Source organism: Cryptomeria japonica, chromosome 11, assembly GCF_030272615.1.
Source record: "Cryptomeria japonica chromosome 11, Sugi_1.0, whole genome shotgun sequence".
Taxonomy (NCBI): domain Eukaryota; kingdom Viridiplantae; phylum Streptophyta; class Pinopsida; order Cupressales; family Cupressaceae; genus Cryptomeria; species Cryptomeria japonica.
In genome coordinates this window covers 345,935,120-345,948,394 of record NC_081415.1, presented here as the reverse complement: position 1 = coordinate 345,948,394, position 13,275 = coordinate 345,935,120, and positions in this window count along the sequence as shown.

The following is a 13,275-nucleotide window of genomic DNA, read 5'->3' as shown; positions in this document are numbered from 1 at the left end:
ATGTTAATGATGTGGTTCTATTTATTCCATCTGTCCCTAAATTGGCTAGCTTATCTACCAATGTGTTAGCTTCTCTATAAATGTGATTGAGCGTGTAATCTGAGAAGCTTTCCATTAGAGAGAGGGCTCTATCCAATAAAATTCTAGGCTCCCAGTTTGGCATTGTCTTGGTCCTCATTGCATTAACTATGATGGCCGAGTCCCCTTCTATTTCCAATTTGGATATTTTTAATTGTTTGCATAGGTTTAAACCTTCTATTAGGCTCAACAATTTTGTGATATTGTTAGTGATATGCCCTAGATGTCAGGATCTCGATCCAATACATATCCCTTCATGTGAGTGAATTATATATCCTGCCCCTGCCTCCCCTAGATTGCCTTTGGATGCTACATCAAAATTGAGTTTGCACCATCCAGTCTCCAGGGGCACCCATTTGCATGCTTTTCTACCTTCGGTCTTATCTCTGTTCCTCTTCCCAATGAAAGGAGGGATTTTAATCCCCTTCCATTTCTTTCTGATTTAGTTATCCTAGTCTGTAAATGTCTTATCATGTTGTGTAATGTTCGTATTCCTATTATTGGAGGTTTATGTGATGGAGGCTTCTATTTTTGCTATCAAATTTTCTACCTTCATTTCTGTCTCTAAAAAGATTCTCCTGTTCCTCTCCTTCCAAACCTCCCAGATTACTATTGTTGGGTTGCATATCCATAGATTGTGGAAGATGCTATTTCTTTTGATGATTAGCCAATTTCTAAGCCAATCCTTTAGGTAAGGGATGAGGGCACCTGACCAACCTAATTGTGCCATGAACTAATACCGACATTTCTGTGTGTAGTTACAGGTTGTGAATATATGGTGATTTGTTTTCTCATCTTTCTTGCATAAGACACAAATTGAGGGTGCTTCGTAACCTCTAAGTTTAAATTGCTCCGTAGTTAGGACCTTCCCCTGATATGCCGCCTAGGCAAAGAAGCCAACTTTTGGGAGACCAAATTTGTCCCAACAAATTGTGTTAGGGATATAGTCCTTGATATTGTTTGCCTCATCATATATGGTTCGTAAGCCATCTTTGCAATTGTATTGTCCATCCTTTGATCTCGACCATATAAGCTCATTTGGCCTAGGTCTGAGTGTTATTATTCTACCCTCAAGAATTTGCAGCAATTCTTGGTCTTTGTTGTCCACCAAGAATGGGAGCATGTTTTTCCATTTCCATGCCATTGTCGATTCTGGTGCCAATCTCGTATAATCCTTTACTTGATTACCCCATAAAGATTTCATTTGGTTTTTTTTGCCGGTTGTGTTCATTAGATTGTTTATTGAGGGGTAACCCCCCCAGGAATCCTCCCAGAACAAGGCGGTTTTACCATCGTGAATATCCCAGGATAGACGGTTCACTATAAGCGATCGACTTTCTTTTAAAAAGTTCCAGATTCTAGATCCCTTGGGTGGGTTTGTTTCCCTAAACACTGTCTCTCTCTAATTTTGTGATACGTATTTGCTCCTAAGGATTCTGGCCCATTTGGCTTCTGAGGATGCGTACATTCTCCATGCCAATTTTGTCCCTAAAGCCTTATTTTGCCATAGTAATTTTCTTATTCCTGTGCCTCCATCACTCTTTTCTCAACATATCTTTTCCCATTATATCAGTTTTATTTTGTTTTTATCCTCTGCACCATTCCAATAGAAGTCTCTGATTATTTGCGTTAGTTTCTTATAGGCTCCTTTTGGAAGTGGTATACATGATAGAAGATAGATAGCCATTGCTGCTAATACTATTTTTTATGAGGGTTAATCTTCCTGCCCCTGTCAGCCATAAGGCTTTCCAAGATGACAACTTCGTCCTCATTTTTTCAATCAGGGGATCCCAAAGTTTATTGGTTCTGATACCTTTGTCTAGAGGCATCCCTAAATGCGTGAATGGTAGATGCCCTATTTTGTACCCTAGATATGAAGCTATCTTATATTCCTCCCGTGCTTCCATATTAAAGAAGAATATTTTTGATTTCTCCTTGTTTACCATCTCTCCTGAAGCTAGCCCATAAGATTGTAATATGTTCTTGATTTCCTTAGCTTCCTTTAACTGTTCTTTCCCCAAAATCATTGTGTCATTAGCAAACTATTGATGGGTGCATGGTTTTACCCCACCAGTAATCTGAATCCCCGCCAGTCTGCTAGACCTCTGTGATGCATCCAGGCTTCTACCTAAGGCTTCCGACATAATTATAAATAAGAATGGGGATAAAGGGTCTCCCTTTCTGAGTCCCTTGGATACTTCAAAGAAGACTTCCGGTTTCCTATTTATTAAGATAGAGAACCTAGGGTTTGATATGTAGAAGTAAACCCAATTGATCCATTGTTTGTTAAAGCCAAAGGTCTTCATGCAACTACAAAGGAAGTACCAATCCACTTTGTCATAAGCCTTTTTGATATCTAATTTTATCAGCATATTAGGCTGCCCTTGGGACTGAAAGGAGTGGATGGCTTCCTGGACAATAATAATTCCATCCAAAATTGATCTATTGGGTACAAAGCCTGTTTGTTCTTCTGATATTATGGCGGGCAATAATTTTTTTAGTCTATTGGCCATGACTTTAGCTAGTAGTTTATAAGTCATGTCACATAGAGAAATGGGTCTGAATTCTTCCCACTTTGAGGGGTTCTCTTTCTTTGGAATTAAGGCCAAAAAGGTGTTATTGATTTCTTTTAGGAATTTCCCTGCATTGCGGGTGGATTCCAAGGCATTAGTAACCTTGTCCCCTAAGATGTGCTAGCATTTCTGAAAGAAGCTAGCAGGGAAGCCATCCAGTCTAGGGGCTTTGTCTCCCTGAAATTGTGCCAAAGCCATTTTAACTTCTTCCTGGGTGATTTTAGAGTTTAACATTTTATTATCATCCTCTATTATCAGTTTGGGTATGTTATTTAGTAAGATTTTATTGTTAGGGAGGTCTGAGTGCTCCCAATTGTTGAGGATATTTTCAAAATAATTGATTGCATCTTTTACGATCAAATCTTGATCCGTTATGATCTGATCACTGTCATTAGTGATTTGTGTAATCTTATTTGCTTCCCTTTTCATTTTGACACTATTGTGAAAAAAATTGGTGTTTCTATCACCATCTTCTAGCCATGTCTCTTCAGATTTTTGTTTCCAATATATCTCTTCTCTAGTCAGAACGCCTTTATATTCACATAAAAGCATTTTCTCAGCCTCGTATGTTTCAGAGGTCATCCTGTTTTGCATCACATCAGTGTTTATTGTTTCCAGCTCTTTCTCAATTCTTGACTTTTCCTCAAAGATGTTTTTAAATTTCTTTTTGTTCCAATCTAATAATTTGTGCTCAATCTCTTTCAGCTTAGAGACCAGACAGTACATTTTTGATCCTACAAAGACACTATCCTTCCACCATTTTTTTATGTTGGGGAGGAAGTCTTCATGTGTAAACCACATTCTTTCAAACTTGAAGGGACACCTAGTTTGCTTTGTTTCTTCCATAAGTTCTAGACACACCGGGTAATGATCAGAGCCTGACCAAGGTAGTACTATAGTTTTTAGCTCTGTTTGAAGATCGGTTAGATCTCCTTTAAAGAAAAATCTATCAAGTGTTTTTGCAATGTTGGAGAAATCTTTTCTTTTGTTATTCCATGTGTGAAAACCCATCTTAGTTCTGATTTCAAGTAAGTTATTGTTATTTTTTTAGTTTGCAAAGTCTCTTTGTGGTTCTTTAATGGTTTTTATACACCACTTTTATCAGATGAGTATAAGATGGTGTTGAAGTCACCACCTATGATGATGTGTTTTTCGTCCTGAGTATTTAAGTAGTGTTCAATTTCTTGCCACACTAATCTCTTTTTATTTGTTGGAATTGGGCCATATACATTAATAATAATAAACTCAAGATTTAGACTAAGGGATCTTACTTTGCCAACCATCCAATTTTGTATCTTGGTTTGACATGCGAATGCAACTGTATTTTTTCTCCACATTATACCCAATCCCCCCGATGCCCCTGTAGACTCCACTGCTTCCATCTACCATTGGGTGAACTTTCTGCTAAAATTATTCATATCAGTCTTGCCTAGTTTTATTTCTTGTATCATAACTAGATCCATAACAGATTTTAGTATGCTTCGCTTAATCAGTCTTTGTTTGTTAGGGGCTCCCAAACCCTTAACATTGCATGTAAGTATGTTTATACCTCTATGAGGGGGTGGAGAGATTTTCCTTACCCCAATAGTGTTGTGATTTTGGCCTGCCCCTCTGCATCCCCGTCCGTCTTCCTTTTGTCTAAAAAAGACTTCTAACCTCTTTTGTTGCACATGGATTTGCCACAATCATTAGTTGATTTATCACCTCCCATCTGGAGGATACCTCTATTTTGTGGGTTGATTGGGCTATTGTTTAATACTATGTTATTTTTTGTTTCCTGCATATTGATCAATTCATTGATAATGAATTCTCTTTCCTCATTTGCATTCAATCCTTCCACAACAGGGGATTCCTCTAGAGTGGGAGAGGCTATGGTTGTATCTTCTTGAGCCACCTCAGTTGGGTTGGTGATTAGTGAGGATGGTTTTTTGGGGGGTCTGAACATGTTCTATATTGGAGATGTTGACATTGCCTGCCATATTTGTCGAAGTATCAAGGAGTATCTCCTCGACACATTCTTCTGCTAGTTTCCCCATTAACTTTTCTATAACATTGTTAAGTTCTGCTAGGATTCGGTCCTCATTATTACAAACCTGACTTTCTATGACGTTATCAGCTCTGTCTGGATTGTTACTCAATCTCGGGGAAGGAGGTGTGGTTGGGCTTATATCAATCACTTGTTGACTAGTGTTTATAATGAAATTGACCCAGTCATTATTAAATTGGATGTTTATTTTATCATTTGAAGCTCTATGGTTGTAATTTGTTATTTCCTGTGGCTTCCGCAGATTAGGGTTTGGCCTTTTGTAGAAAGCTAAATCTTCTGCTATCGGACCGATATACCATACCGGTTTAGGATGTAGCTGCCATCTAGTGTTTCTATGATAATGTCTTTCAAGTCTTCCATGTCCTTGTTTACTTCTATTAGCAGTTTTATGTCAGATTTATCTGACCAATTTTTCTCTACGGCCATGAATTTACCCAATTTATCCCCAATTTCTATAAGAATTTTAGCATGCATTAATTCTTCCGAAACATTGGGGATTTCTATCCATTTTGATACCATTTTAAATTCATATCTATTAGCTTTGAATTTAGGTTGCCAATCAATGAAATTGAAATTTGCACCTTTGTAAAAAACATAATCTTCATGCAATAGTTTGGCCTTCAAAGATTTTTTGTAGCATTCAATGTATAGGAAATTATTTTCTAGGGTTGTGATACTTACCTGGCCGTGAAATGTAGTTTTTCACCAATCCACTATTCCGGCGAATGGCTGATTATTCCTTCCCCATTTCGCAAAGAGCCCATGCCCTCTGCAATATTTATTTAAATCCATGGCTTCTCTGGGGTTCGAAATTTCGATGAACTCCGGGTCAGGTTTTGTCGTTGCTAGGGAACCCTCTCTCCTTGCACCATGATGGAGAGAGTTCCCCAGCTTCGAGACCGACCTGTAATTGGTTGATTTGTGGCCATGGAATGCCCTTCCTTCATCCTTAGCGGGTCTCCTGTAACCCTCCGCTTTAAAGTTATGAGGACGGGTATTCTGCTATGGCTTTCGAAGGGGATGTCCGGGGCCTGGAGAATTTGCTCGAAAACCCAATGGAATGCAGTTTGCTTTGGTGGCCCAGTCGGGCATTCGAGAGGTGATGAGGATCACCCACATGCTTTCCCGAGAAGCCCTAACTTCCCTCTTATCTGCCCTAGCAGCTCTTTTTCCCAATACTAATTGCCACAGGTGGCTAGGTGAAGGAGCGTCCTTTCCGGATGGAGGCTTGCCAACCATGCCACCATTCCTCCCTTGGTGTGGAAGAAGATCATCGAACTATCGATGTGTAGAGCTCTTCATTATTCGCTCAATATTTGAAAAATAAATTGTGTTTACAATTAATAATATATAAATTGTGTTTACAATTAATAATATATAAATTATGTTTATAATTTATAATATATAAATTATGTTTATCATATAATATTACTTTATTTTTATTGAATATTTCAAGAATATTATTAGTAATAAATATTAATTAAATAATAATCTTTAATAAATAAATGAATTTCAAATAATCATTCATTGGTAATTATTATATTAATTAATAATAATAATTATTTCATTTAGGATATATATAATGATGAAGGAGGGAACATGACAATTCCAACCTTGGATTTTAATTTTAATTTGAAATTCCTTGTTTGAACTTAGGGTTTTGTAATTCAACTTTGAATCTTCACACTTCAACAAGGATATTGAACGATTTTTTGTAAATTTTCACACTCAACCATGTAATTGATATTTGAATAGGAACCACTTATATCAAGCATGGATTTTCATGAAAATTGCATTTTGTCCATGGATTTTCACAATTTTTCCTTACTTCCATGTTTTGTCAAGGTTAGAAAATTTAATCTCAAGATCTTTAATCCTTGATTTTTTCTATTATTTTACACACTTAGCATGATAACTTGTGTTGACAACATTGACAACATTTCTTGAACTTGGAAAATATTTGACTTTTTTTTGCAATCTCTCGCTTAATTCCCAATCTTGAAGTTCACTCATGGATTTTGAAATTGAACCCTTGACTTGATCATACCCCTAAAGACAAAACTTACAGTCTAAGTCACTTGAAGGATTAATCAATGCACTTTTCTATAACTAACAAAGAAAAATCCTCCTCACAAATAAATGCTAAGATCAAATTTACTGCCAAGTAAAAACAATACTAAGCCAAAAACGGCTAAGCTAGCAAGCAAAAAGTACTAAAAATGACTAAGCTAGCAAGCAAAAAATGGGTGTGCCCATTTTTAATGGGGTGTGTGTGTTTACAACACAACAATGCAGCCTTACATTTGATAGATGTCCTCACAATACCTTTAATAATAAGATGTTTAACACATAAATGTATAAACATCATTAACTTATAATTTGGAATAATCTTCTAGTTGTTATTCCTCAAAATTTTCAATACAATATGCTTGCCCACTTTGTCACTTTCAAGAGAAAATAGAGTACCAAATTTATCTTGAATGGCATGAAAAAACTGCTTGAAGATGGGAATTTTTTTATTCCATGGTTCTTAGTCCACCTATATAAATATCATAATGATTACTCAAGTGTTTCTAGATAAATGTCAACTAATTCATTTAGGATCATATTTATTCATGAATTTCTATTAGCATGGCAACCAATATTAAGATTAATTGCTGGATGCTTACGTTTATAAGATAGCGACACTCCTAAATTTTTTAATGTCCACTTCATTTTTTTTATTTTTTTTCAAGTTTCATTCAACAACATGATTGCAATAAGGATAACAACATAACATTGCAAGAGGATAAATTTGCATTGCATCGAACAAATAACAACCCTGTTATAACACCAAATATATTTGACTTACAAACTAAAATCTGATTCTAGAAATGAATATCAAATCTATTCATAGGCTAATCAACACATTTCCAGGTCTTGAAATGAACAACAACCACATTCCAGCTCCTTAGGAAAGTATATATGCAAGTGCCAAATGACTCTGAACTGTTTCCTTTCATTAACGAACCACCTTACTATGCAAATGACACCTCAAAATGGAAATTTTAGACCTCTAAGAATGTTCGGATCAAGGAACATTGAGAGGGCGGGGTGAATCAGTGTTCTACAATTTTTAACTTTATTAACCTGTTCTTTCAACCACTTAATGCAAATGAAGAAAAGTAAAGTTCAGAAACACAAAGCAAAGATCAGCAACACCATAACACCAATATTTTTACTTGGAAATATGGTTAAGGGAAAAAACACGGTGGGATTTAGACCCACGATATTAACATACTCTGTTAGAAGTATAAAAATATTACATAAGAGGAATGAACATGCATTCAGGCACACTGCCTAGAGCTCACTGCTCAAATACAAGGGCTACAACCCCAGAAGGCTCACTGCCTTACAAAATGATTATATATATTCAATGGAATGTTTGAACTGATAAGCAACATCTGCATATGCTAAAGTCAGTTTCGGTTAAGCACAAATACTTTATCTTACTCAACTCTGCTACATTGCTCTATTCTAATATTCTGCACTGCACCGGAGCACAAATGTTTCACCTTGCACACATGAAATTGCGCACAATCGATCATACACACATCACACACACTATCCATTTTCAAAATGATCAAATAAACTTGTCTTAAATATCCACATCACCAATTTAGAACTTTATCGTGTCGGCTTCAAGAACACAACACAAAAGATGAAACGTGTATACAAGTCGGCTCAATCCGATCAAAACAAATCATGCAAACCAAAAAAAATTGTCTACATGCTTCCCACATGTCGGCTCATCATCCTTGAACACACAATCAATCACCAAAACTGATCCACAAGATCCGCATAATGAGTTTCCACACGTTACTGCTGATAACCACTGTTCTAAGAAAAACATGTCTACTTGATCTTCCGACTTACACCAAATTCATCACCTAAGGCCACAAACCTGGAATAAGGCATATTACACGACCACAATGCTTCTTTGAGATATGCAAAGCAAAATACGCAACAAAAGTGATCCACTAACCAAAAAGCTGTAAACTCTGTCAAATACACTATTCTTCCACCAGACCTCACAAATACTCAATCAATCTTCCGAAATGATCAAAAAATGAATTGTGAATTGGATATCTGACACTGGTTGCCATCAATGACAACATCTGTACATGTATGTAGTGTCTCTCGCCAACAATCTCCCCCTTTGGCATTGCTGGCAACACTTAGTGAAAAATGACTAAGTGTCAGACCAAAACCAAAGTATTGTACAATTTGCAACCAAAAATCAAAGAAATCCCCCTAGGATAAAAAAACTCCCCCTAGGATCAAAATTTTTCACTTCTCTACTCTCCCCCTTTGACATCAATGGCAAAGGTAGGGTTCCGGAAACCAAAAATTTAAGCCAAGAAAAATGCTATTTACATAAGGTTGACCTTATCTTCCTTCTAGATGTCCTATGATGTGTTAAAACACACATACACATGTGTCCCTCCCTTTTACAACTCATTTATGTGTTTGATAAATTTTATATTTCCTATTTCAGGAGTACAAACTTCCGGAGATCATAACTTGAGAACCGTGTATCCTATTGACAAACAATTGGAAGTGCTGGAAAGCTTGCAAAGTTCTCTATTGCCTCGTAAAATGCTATGTCATTTATGCCCAATTTTCAAGGAATTTTGAGGCCTCTAAATTCCTCAAAATTAAATTTAAACCTTTCATTGCACCCCTCCAAAATGGAAACTTTAATATTTTCAAAACTAGCAGTGATCTTGTGACATAACTTTACTGGAATGCTTATCTAGCCAATTGGAAGCTTAGGAAGAATTTCGTACCATTTCGTTCTCAAACAAAAACTTATTATAAACAGTAACCTCATGTAAATGCAAGGTTGAGAAACCATTTTTACCAACACTATCCCACTTGTTGAACACCTTGCAAGAGCAAAGGGAGTATCAACACAATAAATCAATTGCTAGGGGTCATGAGGCCCATAGACTCCGAACACCATTTGAACTTCTCTGTGCTTACAGCCTTAGTTAAAGCATCTACAACATTCATCAAAGTTTCTACCTTAACCAACTTCACCTTGCCATATTCAACCGTATCTCTGACAAAATGATACTGAACATCAATATGTTTGGCCTGAGCATGAAATGTCAGGTTCTTAGCTAGGCAGATCGTACTCTGACTATCATAATAAACTGTCACTGCACCTTATTTTATTCCAATATCTGAAAATAGTATCTTAAGCCAAATAGCTTCTTTACAAGCATGAGTAGCTACCATATACTCTGCTTCAGTATTGGACAAAGGAACCACAACCTGTCACTTACTCATCCAACTAATTGCGACACAGAATAAAGTAAACACATAAGCACTAGTGGATCTTCTGTTATCAGTATCACTTACCCAGTCTAAATCCACATAACCATGCATATCAAGGGAAGTCATGTCTCCAACCAAATTACCATGATAACACAAAGAATACTCTGAGGTACCTATCAAATATCTGAAAACTCTTTTGACTGCATCCCAATGAACTCTACCAAGATTAGACATACATCTAGAAATATCTCCCACTTCTTGGGCAATGTCTGGTTTGGTACAGACCATAGCGTACATCAAAATTCCAATTGCACTCTAATAAGGCACTCTTCTCATGTTTTCCATCTCCAATGGAGAAGTAGGACAATCTGAAGCAGATAATTTCATTCCAACTGCAAATGGAACACATAATGGTCTACAATTCTTCATGTTGAACCTTCACAAAATTGAATTCACATACTTACTCTAGCCTAGCCATAGCTTTTTGTTCACTCTATCTCTTCTATTTTTCATTCCAAGAATGTGCTTTGCAACACCAAGATCTTTCATTTCAAATTTAGCAACGAGCTGAGACTTTAGTTCTGAAATCATACCTTTCCCTTTACCAATGAATAACATATCATCAACATACAATGCAATGTACATGAAATGATCACCATTAGATTTATAATAAACACATTGATCTGATTTAGAACGCTCAAATCCCAAACTCAACACATATGTATCAAATTTATGGTACCACATCCTAGGACTTTGTTTGAGGCCATACAAAGATTTATTTAATTTACAGACCAAATTACTTTTACCTTTCACCACATAGTGCTCTAGTTATGTCATATAAATATCCTCCTCCAAACCACCATGAAGGAAAGTAGTTTTCACATCTATTTGTTCAACCTCTAAATCATAAACAACAACTATAGAAAGTAAAAATCTAATGGATGTCATTTTTGCAATAGGAGAAAATATATCACCATAATCAACACCCTCAACCTGAGAATAGGCTTTTGCAACCAACCTTGATTTATACTTCTCAATGTTTCCATCTGAACCAATATTTTTCTTGAACACCCATTTGCAACCAACAAGATTTCATCCTTTAGGCAATGGTACAAGATCCCATGTATCATTCTTTTTCAAAGCTATCGTTTCTTCTTCTATAGCAATCTTCCAAGATTCTGCATCATTCATACCTAATGCCTCTTCTATAGATCTAGGTTCATCCACATTAGTATTCAAAGTAAAAATACATCTCCAATCATCAAGTGAATACCTTTCAAGTGGTTGTCTATATCTTGTAGATCTTCGAACAAGCTGAGTTGGTGGTTCTTCCTCCTTTTCTGAAGATTCAGGGCTAGATGAGCTCTCCTCAACTTCTTGCCTATAAAGTGGTCTCGATTCAACTCTTTCAGGTGTAGAAGGAAATTGATGCAGAAGGTGGTGGGGGTTTCACAAGGATTCAAAATTTTATAGTTATATGGAAAATACAAGGTTTGAAGACTTCAATCCCCACTATGCTTACAAGCACACAAGAGGCTAAAAGGTGTCAAAACCTATCAAACACTTACCCCACTAACTCCAATGGATCAAGGTGTTTGGTTATTCTAAAAATAAAAGGATTCAACTGGTTTTATGATTCAAATGTGTGTTTTAACAACAAAACTCAAGTTTAGGCTTCTAGGCCTAGTTGCCCCTCCACTAGCCCTATTTTGGAGGTTTTTTTTATCATAACTCCAACTTTTTCCAAAACATCAGACAAGTAAATTAGTTTTTCAGATACCCATTGGGCTCTAGTTTAACATATTAGAAACTTAGTATAGGTTACTTTGGAGTATATATGCTGCCTTTTGACTGTACCTCTGTTTTAGACCCCAAAAATGCAACTTTTACAAAGGAAGTATACTTTATTTGTTCTCCCTAACTCCCAAACTTTCAAAAGTCCTATAAAATGGTTCAAAACTCCAAAATATGCAATTAATTTCAATCTAAAACTCTCCCTTATACTCAAACCCCAACGTAGCACCAATCAAGCCTCAAAAAGTGAGATTTTACCAAAACCCACACTCCAATCACTTCTCTGACCAATTGATGATTGATTCAACTTTTCATTGGCATAATAAAACTACAGAAATCATAAAAATACCACCTCCAATGGATGGATCTCCTGCTGCTACTCCTTAGCCACCAACTTCCTCATAAAATCTTGCAACTTCTCATGGTGATCACCTACAAACCATTCATTTTCTGCATGTATTCATGTCAAAACTATTGATACATGTTAGAAATAGATCATTCCATGAGTATTAGGCCTGAAACACTCATGGAATGATGATTTTCATGTTAATCCTATCAAAACTTGAAAGAAAACCTCACAAATTGTTAGGGCAGTCAGCAAATTAATGGAATTTGATACAAAACCCTCAACCATGCATTCAATAAAGGAAAATAATATGTAAATATGTCCTTCAATGAATCACAATGATATTTGCGATCAAAGAATGAACAAAATGATACCAAAAACTCCTTAAAATTGCTTGAAAATATGAATTTTATTGCCTTTTTGCTGCTCCAGTCTGTACACAGGTTCCCATGTCCGTACAAGGCATTGAAAAAGGTTTATATAGCCTTCTAATAACTTCCCCAACCATTTCCAATTGGTTTTGAGGATTAGTTTGGGTTAAAACTCCCTAAAAACTAATTCCCACCATTTTACTAACAAGCCATTGCATTTTGAATTTCAAATATTACATTATTCATCTTAGCAATAACTTGACACTCCTAATTGACATTTTTGGACCTTTCAGACCTTATTACATTTATTCAAAACATCAAAACTCATCTAACCCTATTACATTCAAATTTTGGGTCCTTTAGGACAAATTTGCAACTTTGACAATTTTATCCAACTTGATACATTTTGAATTGCCAAAAGCCATAATAGGCTTTAATATGGAATAATTGATCTTGTTCATCATCCTCTCATCTCCTAATGTCTTCATTATCTTCATTGGCTTCATTTGGTTTGTTGATCTCTTAGGTGCTGCTGCACCAGAAATTCAATCATATCTTTCTGTTTAGTTTGTTTCGGCTGCAATGTAACAAAAGGAGACTTAATTTCTCTAAAAATAACATTTCTACTATGAATTACCTTTTGTGCAATAGGGTCCCAAAGCTTGTATCCTTTCACACCATAACTATAACTGATGAAGATACATTTGACAACCTTGTTCTCCAACTTCATTCGCTTCTCGTTTG